This window comes from Onthophagus taurus, chromosome 11 (genome assembly GCF_036711975.1).
Source record: "Onthophagus taurus isolate NC chromosome 11, IU_Otau_3.0, whole genome shotgun sequence".
Taxonomy (NCBI): domain Eukaryota; kingdom Metazoa; phylum Arthropoda; class Insecta; order Coleoptera; family Scarabaeidae; genus Onthophagus; species Onthophagus taurus.
This window is the reverse complement of record NC_091976.1, coordinates 22,480,395-22,492,652: the sequence shown is the minus strand read 5'-3', so window position 1 is coordinate 22,492,652 and position 12,258 is coordinate 22,480,395. Positions and strand designations below refer to the sequence as shown.

At 36.0% G+C, this 12,258-nt stretch overlaps 1 protein-coding gene across 2 annotated transcripts in view; it reads left to right on the top strand.

Moving 5' to 3' along the window:
- The window catches only part of LOC111418123 (kekkon 5), a 228,467-nt gene that overhangs the window by 78,556 nt on the left and 137,653 nt on the right, over positions 1-12,258 (top strand). The gene's annotated exons all lie outside the window — the stretch shown is intronic.

Here is a 12,258-nt window from a genome sequence, read left to right as displayed (position 1 = left end):
TGCACATAAATTTACATATTACATACAATACATGTCCTTCTCCCTTCGCGACGTCGTGTTTACGCAATTAATGGAACGATCTAATCGGCCACAACGTGAAATCACATCAGGGCAATGCGAAACCATGGATAGGGCGTTGTTTACATGTGGGTAAGAAGGGGCTGGGTGAGAAGGACGGTAACTTCCTTCAACCACTCTCTGTTTGCTCGAATTAATTTTAACGGGAGCGATCCTGTTTACATGGATATAAGACAAACAATATTTAACACGCGTGGAAGCACTTCCTGTACTAACGGACGAGACAGTTTGCTAACGTCATCATCTTAATCGCGTGTAATTTTGTACGCGTGGGGGGTTAATGAAGTAAACTGATATCAATATTATTTTTAAAAATATATTTAAAATGATTTAAAGTTTTCATAAAAATGAATAACCATGGTGGGTTAGGTATCACTCGAAATTTTCCGCAATACAATTTCGTATTTCTCTCTGTATTTCATTTAATTACCGACGCCGAATACGGGAGCTATATGTTCCAAATGAACAACTCGGGAATTTATTCAAAAATGTGCTTTATTTATCTCGTTTTATTTAACATCGGAATTTATTAATGCAGCTTGTATTTCCATATGGCCGAAATTTACAAAAAATATTCTTCGCGTGTGTAGACAATAACATTTTTAATTATAAAAAAATACATTTCGTATACTATATAGAATGTATTCCATCACGTTTCAATCACTTTTGATGTCAAAACGGATAGAAAACCACGATGCACGATGTCAAACCGAATATAACAATCATTTCAATGTATACCAGAACAATGTCAAGTCTAACAATGGAATAGTATCAAAGAAATAATGACTTCATTTAACTGATATAATAACTATCACCAAAACAAATTGTAAATATGTTAGGATATAGAATTAAGTGCCAATTTTATCATCCTCTAGTTGAGCTAACAAGGGAATTGTTCCCATTAAGCGCTCTCATTGGCTAACACCTGGATTTATCCCCCAGATAAATTTAACAAGATTACTAACGGCTCGAAGAAGGTGGTAAAAGTGGTCGTAAACGGGATAAATTTGTTAATTTTGGGATTTAAAGACTTTGTAAATAAATGCCTATTGTGCTAAAAATTGCGTTATTAGAATTTTTGGAACGTTAGCGGAATAAACATGAATTCAGCTTCAAACGAAAATAGTTTAATGATGATTACTCCCTTTCATCTTTCTCGCATATCTCGAGAGATACGACGCCTGAACGCTGAACACAAAGGTAACAGTCGCAATATTTGCAAGGATACCGTGTTAGTCGTGCCTGTTCCTTCACTTCGACAGGTTTGCAGCGTTTGCGTGATATACTCGTATTAGAATTTCTTGCAACGTTAATCATAATAACTTCATTTTGATCGATATTAATAAATTCTTCTCTCAAAAATAAAATCAATATTATATGGACGAATCCAATTTTTCGACAATTTTCATATTAAATTAGAATATAATAACCAGTCATTGCTAGTAATATCATAATCAGGGTTGATTTCATCTGGTAACTTAGGCGACTAGTTAATGTCGGTTTACAAATCGTCCAGGTCACATATTTCTTAGTGCAGCTATACAAATTTTTAGCAGTTCTTATTTTCTACTCCCAGTCATTACAATTCTGTAGGCACAAACTTTTGATAACAGACTCCGATTGGTGATACGGCTTAACTCAAAAGCTGCGTTTGATAGATCGCCAATACCTATTGCACACCACCTTGTACATATTTTTAGGATATTTCAATAATTATAGACCTCTTTGGATATTATGAGAGCTTTTGAATATATTTAGAAACTATTAGAATATATCTAGAAACCTTTTTAACACTTTTGGCCTCACTTAAACATTCTTGCATATTTTTGGACACATCTACACATTTTTTGACACATTTAGGCACTTTTGAACAACTTTTTTGGCGTTTGACCATAACTACTGGATTATTTTGCCAAATAACATCTGTGTTAATCAGTTTATTCAGTTATTGGAAGAAATTCTGTATCGGTTGTATTATCTACTCATTTCACTTTTCATATTTGGGTAGATTTTGCCATTACGTTATTTTAATATTTCTCTACCTTTCATATTTAATATTTCAGGGGGTATATCTCGGTCCTTTTTCCAGAGTGTTATGAAAGTTAGCTTCAATTTATCATCTAAGAGATTACAAACTAATTCAACAGAATCCATCGTCCAAGTACTACGTTATAAAAATTTAAAACAAAATTGTGTTGTAAAAATTATGATATATTAGTAATCTAGGGGTAAATCTGTCAGTATATAAGCTGCTAAAATCCAACATGTTGACCTTCTTCTTACTAGAACTCTACAGACAATCAGATAAACATTGCATGTAACACAACATCGAACCAAAGTTATCAAGGAAAGTAGAAATAGATTCGCGCTTGAGAATTTCCATTACCTTTACATGCCTGCATTTATGTTACCTCTATAAACATATCACCAATTCTGTTCTTTGTATAATACCAGAATCGAGGGAGGAGTACTGCATACAACCATGACTCTACCATCCCTTATCCTCGCTAACTCCCTCATCTAACTAGTGATTGTAATTTATCAAACCAAATCATACACACACTATTTAACACGTGTATATTGCCCCTAATCATCTAATTTGTCTCATAGATTCTGTTGAGTTGCTAAAATAAAAGAGATTCTCCTCAAAGTACCTATTTTTACTCAAAAATAAACTACCAATAAACGAAGGCGTTAGACAACAAGTATTTCCCAACCTTAGCACCATTTTAACTTCTATTATTCTGTGTTTTATTTATTTATTTTTTGTAGTTTATGTTTATATGAATCATATAAAATATTTTTTGATTATGATCTAAATAAGATGAATAAATTATTTGTTGCATATGTAGGTAATAACATTTTTAGTCATATACAATATGTAATTTCGTAAATTTTTACCACATACATAGAATAAATTCGATTTCAATCCAATAACTTTTGGTGTATATACGAGCCGGTCAAAACGAATGTAAACCCACGATGCATGATGCGAAAGCGAATAGAGCAGCAATCATTTCAATATATCAGGACAACGTCAAGTCCACACAGAGCAAAAGCATCAAAGCAAATAAAAACATAATATTTTTATGTGTGACTTTTCCCGGATACGCGTTTCTGGACCATGGATTTCACAATAAATTGCATTGGACAGTTCGATAGTTATCGACAATAAGAATGATGGGAATATTTCCTATATATTTTCGTATTCAATCCTTATTTCCTCGATTTTTAAATTTTTAATCCGTTTAATTCCAGATTTTGATGTTATATAACATTAAATTTTCATTTTATACAGTCTCTTCTCTGAAGTATTTCACATTCGTTTACCTTGTGTATCGATCGACCTGTTTTCCCCTCTGGTTTAACAATCGGGGGGTAACCATCCAATGTGTATACAATTCCTCAGAAACCAACCCCCCCGAAGGAATAAAATGGAAGCTTAGGAAAACGGAACTGTATTCAGAGCATATATTTTTATTTGCTGTTTTTTGTTGTTGTTTTTCCTTTTGTCTTGAAGGTCGACAATCACTTGCGTAGATATCCACCGTTCCGTAACGACGAGACGAGTATTGGCAAGAAGGTTGGTTGGACTTATTCCATGGGAACGAATGTGTGCACTCAAAGTCGAAAGCTTTAGCTTGCGGAAGGTAAATTCGTTACTGCAAAGACGTAGTTCGCGTTCTCGGAGAGGAAGGAGCATGGTGCAGGTGGCGAATTGTGACGCTTTTTAACCGACCAAACCGAGAAACGCTACTGCAACGCGCATCCTATGTCGTTAAACATTCAAGCGACTTCTTCTTGTATAAATTATTCCAACGCTTCTAACTCGTTGGCAATTACGGACCAGAGTACGTAAATGAAAAGCGACGGTAGAAGTTCTTGAGTGCGTCTCGGTATTCGATATAGAAACTGATAAAAGGAAGAAGCGAGCTTTGCCAACTGATTTTCTTTCAAAGTGTACTTTAAGTCTATTCGCTTGCACAACTTATTAGGACTAAGATTGCTTACGTAATGAGCATGTAGTTTAGATCGCTACATAAAAGGAATTTAAAATCAAAGAGTCAAAATGAAATAAATTGGAAAAAAGTCGCTGAATCAATCACTTTACTCACCAAATTTTTTTTATCTAATTGTACAAGATTGGGTCTGTATTTGGAATAGATATCGTGTTGAGGGCGTTGGATATCGTGAGACAAGAAACTTTGCCACTTAAAATGAACTTTGCAAGTTTGACCAAGTTTCGCGTTCCGGTGGCCGCGACTCAGACAATTTCCTATAATTCCAGGGCGCCGCGACGCTCCCTTTCTTATTGAATCCGCGACGCGTCTCTTCGCAATTTTCCGAACGGAATCGAATTACGACGCCACCAATATTGGGTTTAACGGTAAATTGGCAATATCCGGTACCGCACAGTCCCACCAATAATTGCCAATTACGCACGATCCGGCCCTAGCGATTAATAAAATTATTAATTGAGCATCCGCTTCATATTTACCCCGGTTAATTCTGGATTATATGAAGTCACGCACATTATATTCAATTTTAGTAAAATTGCTGCATATTTTTCATGAATCGACAGATTTAAAAAACATCACGAGTCACATCCGAAAATCTCTCTATTATTATTTAACACTCCATTCATTTGCGTTTAGACACCGATTGTGATTGTACAAAATAACGCATTTGCTGTCATCGTGTGAAACCTAAAACGTTGCGAATCCACCTAATTAGCAGAAATTTGCCAGAAACATCATTTCAACGATGGCTTCATTATCAAGTACCTGATTATTTGAATTACATTAAATCCAATTCCTATTCCAAACATTGACACTATTAGGTGGCGTTAAATCCGATATCGTCGATACACGCGGGGCTGTCTACTAGAAGCGCTCGACCGTCGAAATTCATAATTCATTCTGCGTTTAAACAGGCTTTTAGCAAATAGGTTATCGCTGTTTGCAGAGCTGCTAATAATTACCGAATTTAGGTCTGTCGTGGCTAGGGTTTATCAGTAATCTGCTCATGGGGCCACACTGATTTATTAAACGAACGTCAAATGAAGCCTGTATTAATAATTTTATTAATTTTGTCACGTCTAGTTAGTGGTTAAATTAATTATAGCTTTTAATTTATAATAACATAAATTGTGTTATAATAAATAGTTAATTTGATCCAATAGTTGTTCTAAGACTTGATTTATGAAGATTTTTTATCTTAAAAGATATCCTGTTCATACTGTGTGAAATAACCACATTGTATTGCGGTTATTCAATGTAGTTCTGCATTGGTGGAGGTTACAATGCTGGGTTCGATACACCACATAGCGCAGCTTACGCAATTAGGGAATATGAACACTTGTATACACTGCGACAGTCAGATGTCCCGATGGTTACCGGTTCGGCTGCTAATTCAATCAGCTGTCTGTTAGTGAATGTGACCCTCTTCATTGAATCCGATGGGAAATAATACAATGGACAGGGAAACGGTTTGCCGCTGACTATTTGTACAAGGATCCCTTCATCACCAATCAAATTAAATAGATTAGTATTATCCTAACTTATTTCTATAATTGAGTTAACTACAAAATAATAAAAATGTTTTAAATTTTATTTCTTAACTGAAAATTTTCCTCGAGGCATTCTTGTCCTGTAAGTAATTGCTTTTGGTCTATAGGAATCTGTTCTGGGTAAACACGTTCTTCGCAAGTGTCGGTCGTTATGAGGCAGGCGAGGAACTCCCGGAATTCAGTAATCGATCAGGACGTTGACGGAATAGAACAGAGACCTCCAGACGACCGCATTAGGTTCATGTTGCCGGATCCCGGCGAGGCACGGGTTATTGAGTACGTGCGTCGTGTACCTTATGGGACACATAGTGACCAAATGTCTATGAAAATTTGCGTCTTGCGTGTTCAAATAACTTCTGACCGACATAGAAAACAAAGAAGATTACCTCAAACAAAAAAATTTTGGACTTTATATTCGATTTCATTTGAAAGTTATTCGAAAAGACTCGGTCGTTGGTTTCATCACCCGGATTCGTTTCCCTTTCGTCGCGTCACTTTTCTCCTCCCCTATCGTATAACGGAAGGCAACAAAGAGGCGCAAAGCAAGAGAGAAAAGTATCCGCTGATTAAAATCCCGGACTAATTGCTCGGCTGGAGCTTGAAGGGAGTCTGGCTGTAAGTGTTCCAGAGGATCCGTCCGGTCCAAACAGAACCGAAGGAAGCTTCTCTGGATGCAGTGAGAGGCTGAAACGGAATTAAGCCGAGGAAAGTGTGGTCATTGTCTAAGGCCCTGTGGGTGGGGGTAAGGGCTTAAAATGCCGCTAGGTAGACGGCATAATAAATCCTTCTTGTATGAAGCGAACGACTCTTCTAGGTCGAATAAAAAGCATTGAAACAATAGTGAGAACCAGACACAGATGAATATATGGAGAATAAATCCCCTCCTACACTTTTGTTGGTAGTCTCTTCCTAGGTTGCCGACCCTTGCGAAGAAGAGCACCCAATACGATAAAAAAATATGATTTAACTCGGATGTTAAAATTTTACTGATAATAATAAAATAATATTCACGATTTTCAAAATCATAAAATACATGCTCTTTTAAGGAGCATGACCTTAAATCGGTAATTGAGATATAGATTAAAAACACTAAGTTAACCTAGACCTTCAAAAGCTTTCATACACACCTCGTTAATATCAAAAGGCCAAGTGTGTTTTGGTTGGTAATTTCGATTTAGCATGGTTCATTTGCATACATTGCCTTCCGAATAAATCCAACAACCCCTTATAATAGCTCCTTGTGAACTGTTAAAAATAATTGCTTACAACTTATTATTATTACGTAAAACAAATTAAGTTAGTACGACAATGAAATGTTACAAACATTTTGAAATAAAACACTTTGTACAAAATAAATATTTATTCGATTTCGAGAGCCTATCTTGATGAGAGCAACATTAATGAAGAAGTAATTGAGTTAGCGTTTGTTAGATTAAATATTGTTGGAGAAAAAATCGAGGCAAAAGTAGTCACAAAGATGTGGAAAAGCAACACGATACATGTCGGGCAACAAAATATACCCGAGGAAGTAGTCGCAAAAGCGTCATGTTGATAAGTGCTGTGATAAACAAAAATAATAAATTAGAATATATTATATATTTTGTTTTATGTTGAATGTGCAGGGAACCATATAATATTTTATCAAGAAAAATCAAATAATTTACTTAAAGGAAATCTAAAAACTTTTGTTCTTGGTGGTGATCTGACATTTATACAAAAACGGTTAGGGGGGTATTATGTTATTATGAACGTATTATTGTAGTGAAGTAGTTTTGTTTTCAACAAACAATCTGGGAAGATAGATTTGATGGGAAGATTTAGGAATAGAAGACAAAAAAAATTCGTATTAGATATACTTTTTGCATTTATTGGTTTTCAGGCTGCTAGTAGCCGAAGGTATAATAAAATGTGACAAATTAATCAAAGAAAACGAACCAGTAAATCATCTTCTTCAAACTCATTCATTGGCAAGAAGAAACTTCATAGAGACATTGATGTCATGTTGCATCAAGAAACATGAGAGGGAAGTCCGACTGATTATGATCCAACAATCAGCAGTTGCACCATAGATTTTGACAAGACCAAGATGCTAGCAAGAACCGGACATTATTTCTAAAGGATGAGAAGAGAGGCGATAGAGATTCATTGATATAGGAACAACATAAATAAAGGCCGATTTGCTAGTTTCAAATATACTTCAATAGTTTACATTTTATACATAAATTATCCTGGCTCGTATCATCACGCCAAGTCACTTTCATGGCACGTAACGGAAATCCATGCCCAAGAAAACTACTCCAGCAGAAGATCGCTTAATTTGCAGAACAATCAAAATAATATCACGGCGAAATAACGGCTCAATTAAGTATTGAAATATTAACGCGAACCATAAGACGTCGACTATTGGAAAGTGGACTCCGTGGATGCATTGCAAGGAAAAAGCTCGAATTCAGTTTGCAAAGGAATACATGGAAAAACCCTTAGAATATTGAAAAAACATACTATGGAGTGATGAATCAAAGGCCAACTTGTTTGGATTAGATGGTTAAAAATATGTACGATGACCCCCAAGCAAGGAATTAGACCCTCGCTATGGTTTAAAGAGCGTAAAGCATGGTGGTGGAAATATTATGGTTTGGGCTGCATTTTTGTGGTTTGGTGTGGGTCCTATTCGTCGAATAACTCAACGAATGGACCAACATTTATACAAAGACATCATTGCAAATACAATGAAGCCATTTGCGGACGCATATATGCCTGTCCCATTCATTTTTATGCAGGATAACGATCCAAAGCATACTGCTAGAAGCGTTAAAGCATGGTCTTCTGGCGAAAACGTTAATGATTTGGATTGTCCTGCCCAGTGTGACTTAAACTCAATTGAAAACCTCTGGGCAGATGTTGAAAGGGCTCTGGAAAAGAAAATAAACAAAAATGCTGATAAATTCTTCAAAAAAATAAAGGAAATATGCCAGAATTAATAAAACTCAACATTTTAAAATAAAAAATGCTGTCCCTAATTATATGACCACCGCAACTAAGTTAGCTTTGGATTCCGAGAATTGGAACAATTAACTCTGCTCCTCTAGAAACCTGTTTTCCAGTTTTTGATATCCGCAGTCGATTTGGCATAAAAGTTGTAGCCTGACATCCTCTTTAGTGTAATCTTTCACTTTAATCCTTTTAATAAGATCTTCTCTAACATTTCTAAGCAAGGGTATATTTTTAATAATGTTAGCTCGTCTCACCCTTAACATTAAGCCGAAATGTTTTGCGTTTCTTGTCCAGAGAGCAAATCCGAGAATTCAACGGCACCAATGTTCCTGTTCATCAAGAATGTACTTCCTGCTCCCAATCTCATCTTTTAGTGACGTTGTTTCCTTTCGACAATGGCATAAATAAAGCATCCCTAAGGAAGAAATGTGTTTATTTAATGATTTGGTGACCCGATTTTACCTCTCGTTATTTATTCATAATTATTTGCGATTTTATAAGCGGTCACCGATTACATTGTTTCATATACACCTGAAAGAATAAAAATCAGCAAAAGAAAAAAAAACGAGGATTTGTCAGCGAAAAAATAAAACATGATTTTTAATCAAAATCAACTGTGTCCTGGTATATGACAACCAAACAATTGAAATGAAAAATATCGAATTACACATAACACGTCATAAAACGAACGATATTGACGCTGTCATTTCGATAAATTTTTTGTAACGTTGAAATTCTCTGTGAATAGTTTAAAATATAAGATAAAATATGCCGAAAGAATCGAAAAAAGCAGCTGCTGAAAAAGCAAAACAAGACGCCGCTGCCAAAGCTTCAGAAAAAGATGCGACTGGAGGTGTAGAAAGCAAAGATGTTAAAGCTCCCGAACCGGCTTCTGATGAAAAGAAAGATTGAATGGTTTACTATGTAGATATTAAAACAAAATAAAACGGTACAAAATAGTTTTATTTTAAAAAAAATTGTGTTTATTTTGGTTTCTCTTTTATGTCGAGTTTTTGAATAAATTTATGCTTTTCGTTTACCAAGTTTCACATTCAAAGTATGTTCGTTGACATTCTACAGCTTTTACTCTTTGATTACACACCCGTAATTGCGATGGATGTTACACCGTGGATGTCTACTCCCTTTATAATGCGGTATCGCAGCTCCACTTTGATAAGCTTTGATAACACGTTACAGTGATCCGCAGGGTGTACCCATTAGTGCACCATCTAATTATGCAACGGATTTCTCCGGTGAATTGTCAAATTAGACAGAACTAATTGACAGCAATTGGTTACTCGCGAAGTGTGTGTGTAATAACTAAAAGCCGCAGTTTGATAACTATCTACGTGGAATAATAATAGAAAGTTCCAAGACTCCTTCAACAAAAACCTCGGCCTCCATTTAAAGCTCAGCGCACAATAAAATTGCATTAACGTTGCACGCGAACTTTCGTATCGCGTTGATTCGAAAACTGGATTATTACATTACGATCTAACGTGGTCAATTTAAGTTTATTCGAATTGTAAATACAAGGATTTTACCACAGGTTAACCGTCTGGCAGTTACGGTAAACAAACCTTTATTTCAAATTGTGTGTGCGTGTGTGAGTGCCCACCACCGACCAATGGCTAGTAATGCAATAAATCGCGGATAGCATGTATATTCCATTAGGCTAGGCATTAGTGCTAGTGAGGGCTGTGCAATACTGAAGTTATGGCGTCGTAAATCATCGAGTTTGCAATGGGCGGATTCGCACTTGGGTTTGCTTAACCGATACATGGTAACTTGAGGGAATACAAGGTTTCTAAGAAGCCATTTCGGACATATCCATTTATTTTTAACAATCATAACTTTATGTGAGGGAGTCTTTATATAATACGCCGCGAGATTGCATACGATTTCTTTAGAAACTTTTTAAAATCGTAAAATTTGCATAAAAATTGGTCTTTAGATATGCAAGTAATTTCCGTCATAATTCCCCAGTGTTAAGCAACAATAATGTTTCCTCAGGAAAACATTAAAAATTTAACCCCAACCTTTTACTGAGCGTAATAAAGGCGCGCAAATGAAAATTTGGAGGACCAACTGTAAATTCAACATAATTTCAACGATAAATAAAACCTGACCAAATATACCGTAACATAAAACGGTTTTACGGTTTTATACCAATCCGGAATACACAAAAAAAATATAAGAGAAGAGTCCGGGTGTATTTTTTAATTTCGTGCGCCACGTTCTCCCCTGTTTTGCACCGTAGTAAATTCAGGTTTGTTCAAAATTTACATATTCATATGTAAGTGCTTACGCGACGTTTCGTAGCTCGACCCCGCACCGTAGAGTTCTTATCGGTCTGTTGCATAAATTGGCCTCGACGTTCATTATGGCGGAAAACACTACCCGTTTTTGTCTTATTACGCCACCCTCGTAACAATATCGCTTTTGTACTCAAAGTGTGCATTATACAACGAGAGTTAACTACGCGAAAAATTCAATCTACAAAACAGAGAAATTGTAAAACCTAATGAATTATTTATTAATTTTTTTTCTTGAACGAAATTGATTCGAAATAAATGATCGAGGATTTCATCGGCGCTGATGGGAAATTGAATAGGTCAAGTCAAGACTCTAGACAATTGCTGGTATTACGAAATGAAAGCCCGACTTCTCGGAAACAGTTTAAACGTTATCAAACGATTTCATCGACACGCTATACGATCGTCGAAACGTTTTTCTTGTAACACTTGTCAAATTATATTTAATGGATGTAACCCATTTAATAAAAAGTACAATTAATAACTAATTGTTTATTCAAAAACGAAGTGATGAGAAAAACTGAAATAGGATTAAAAATCCCCTCCGTTTTTATCAAAATTGAACCTGAACTTACAGGCGTTTTCCTTCGAAAGCTCTGCCAACCTCGTTAAGGTATTATACAACTTTCACAATGTAAGAAAGAAAAAAATTCAAAAAAAAAATAAGCGCGTGGGTAAAAAGGAAAGGAGCAAAGTGGATTATAATTGCCACAACGACAATACGGTCTTTTCGCTTCCTGCCTAAAAGTGGGGAAAAAAACTTTTCGGTAAATCGGGGAGGCGAGAGAAGAAAATCTTATTCGAGACGGTCGGTCGACTGCTCAATTCATTAGGGCGGTTTTGCTTTCATCTTGCGCCCCTGAAAAGTTTTAAAGTGGGCTCCTTGATGGACGCGTAAATAATGAATTTGTATCGATTATTTAGATTTAGGAGTCGTTAGGGACGCGCATTAAGCACCCCAACTTTTGGGAGAAACAATTAGAGCTTTTAACCAAAAGTATTTAAGGAAATTTCTTTTCAACTCCCTTCGATTTTTTGCTACCCCCAATATTTGTAGAAAACCATTTTAAAAGGAACAATCCCACGGAATCAGTGCATGCCACCTACAAAAACCGCACTTCACGCCTCGCTAAAAGCTCTCGCCGAGTATCCGGAAATAAAGCAAAATCGTTATAGTACGGGTATCGGCTACAATAAAACACCGTTGCTTGGTGCCCAACGTGTGATGCTCTCGTCTAGGTTGTCGCCATAAACCGTCGCCGCGCGAAACGTTAATTAAAGCCATCGTGTCGTTTGGTAGTC